Source organism: Anopheles darlingi, chromosome X (assembly GCF_943734745.1).
Source record: "Anopheles darlingi chromosome X, idAnoDarlMG_H_01, whole genome shotgun sequence".
Lineage (NCBI taxonomy): Eukaryota > Metazoa > Arthropoda > Insecta > Diptera > Culicidae > Anopheles > Anopheles darlingi.
In genome coordinates, this window is record NC_064873.1 from 9,352,918 (window position 1) to 9,355,417 (window position 2,500).

The window sequence follows — 2,500 nt, forward strand, 5'->3', positions numbered from 1 at the left end:
CACTATTGCGCACTACGCCATGATACTGAAGCACAAGCTATCCTTTTCCCTCAGCATATCCAGCCATCGATTGCTTAACGATTCTACACTGCTACAAGCGTCGCACGCGGTGTACAAAAACATGTAAAACACACATAAACACACACACTTTATCAGTACAGTTACACCTCGGAATCCGGGAGTCTGGGAATCAGCAATAGCATAGTGTTAGTACCTAGAATACCATCCGATGATACGCCATCAGCATCGACCACGTCCTCATCATTGTACAACTACATTCTGTTCTGTTCTAGCCCGAGTTTGTGTGTGTGCGTGTGTTTTTTTGTGGGCGCTCGAGCGCCTCTTCGATTAGTTTCTTGGGCGCCATCTTAGGAGATCATTCGTGTGGGGATCATCGCAACACAACAACAACAACATAACTGCTGCTACTACTACAACACATGCACACATACACACCCACACACACACACACACACACATGCACTCAACCACCGAGGCACAAAGACTAATCTAACATCGATCGCTCATCCACCGGTCCATCGATTGCAACACGTCCAAGTGCAGTGCTCCCGTTATATGGCGCACGAAACCAGCACACACACACACACGCTCACGCGCACACACACCTACACTGATTGCCCCGTGGGGCGCGAACTAACACCGAGCAGGTGAAGCAGGTGGTGTCAACAGGTTAACCGCAAAACACTTTATGCCGATTCACGCCAGTAGTCCGCCAGTAGCCCGAACCGAATCATGCACGCGAACGTCTCCCACCTCCCCCCACCCCCGCTCCCCTTCAACCCGCTACCCCCACCCTCCACCGGGTGATTTGGTAGCATTATGCAAATGCAATTTGTGCGCAGCCCGCCCGTCAGGCAACCACCGTTCAAACCATCCACCTTCTCCTTTGCTCCTCCTCCTCCCCATCCCCCAGCCCTGTTGGCGTGCGAAACCGATTGTGTTTTGTTTTCCAGCTGTTGCATTTTCAGCATGCCAACTACACTCACTAGCACGTTAGTGTAGTGAGCCGGTGTTTGTGTATGTGTGGGGGTGTGTGTGTGTGTGTATTTGTGGCTGATTTGCGGTTTTCCACTAAATGGCTAAGGGAAAGGCAAAAGGCAGATCGGGCAGCATGAGCAACTGGTTGGCGTGAGCGGAGCGATCAATCCGGATGCCAATCCAATTGTCCGGAGCCGCCTCGGCGACCATGCATACGAACTGAAGATGGCGAGAGACGCAGGGGTGGGTGGAGCTGCCGGGCAGCATTGATTGTTGCACCCTCGGTACCACCCCCTCGTAACCTCGTACAGAAAGGAAAAATCACATACCGCCTCCTGTCGCTTCGGTGGTGATGGAGGCGCATGGTGCTTGCACCAAACCAAAAAAAAACCACCCCCGGGCCAGGCGCAATTGACTTAAACCAACGCACAACACACACACACACACATACACACAGACACACACATGCAACAATGTATATTAAAAGTAGGATCACTAGGAGCAAAACCACTAACAACGCAACCAAGATGCGCACCCACTCCCTCCACCCCTACCCCCCAACATTGGCGATATAAATCGTGCAAACGAGTGTATGACAAAAAAATAGCTAAAGTGTGCGCGCGCGCGCGCGAGAGAGAGAGAGAAAGAGAGAGAGCAAATTGGAATAGTATTGGGGATCCATCACAAACTCTTATGCGCAAGTCGGGGGTAGTAAGTGAGCGGGCGGAATTCAATACAGTCAGTTCATCATCATCATCATCATCATCATCATCAGCACCACCGTCAGCGCTCACTACAGGCACAAAAACTACGCTTATGGATTTTGTTTTTGTTAATCTTCCGAAAACACTACTATTCGATTTCGATTTTCGTATCGCTTTTGCAGGCAAAAGGAGTAACTCCACCCCATACCTCAACCCCCTTATCCCCCTCACCCCTCTTGGCCACGGCATTCGTAGATTTTTTGCGTCCTTTGCAGAGGAATTCAAACATTATGAATATAGAGACAGATTGCCTTATTCCACCCACACACACACACACTCACACACAAACACACACACACACACATGTACAACGAAACAAACCCAACACCCACAACCACAGGAGTACCTACTACGGTCTAACATGTGTGCAATGTGCATGTGCTCGTGAGTGAGGGGGGCCAGACCTATACCGAAAAGGACGATTTTTTTTAGCAACAACCCCCCTTCCCCTATTGCATTCCTTTTCCGCTTGCAATTTCCGTTCGCCCTCTGCACTCTGTACTGCTACTGTCTTGCCCCACTGCCTGCCTGCCTGCCTGCCTACCTGTCTGTCTGTCTGCTTGCTTACCGACATGCCAAAAACACGCTTCACTGTTTCCCTGTCGGTTTGCGTATCTATGCATGTGTGTGTGTGTGTGTGTGTGTGTGTGTTTCTGTGTGTTTCTGTGTATGCATGTCATTGTTGCGTTTCGTGAACCGGCCTAGTATCAATCGCTTGCATGTATGCACGCTCGCAC

At 50.4% G+C, this 2,500-nt stretch overlaps 1 protein-coding gene across 5 annotated transcripts in view; it reads left to right on the top strand.

The window, feature by feature from the left end:
* The window catches only part of LOC125951850 (potassium voltage-gated channel protein Shaker), an 82,535-nt gene that overhangs the window by 70,840 nt on the left and 9,195 nt on the right, over window positions 1-2,500 (top strand). The gene's annotated exons all lie outside the window — the stretch shown is intronic.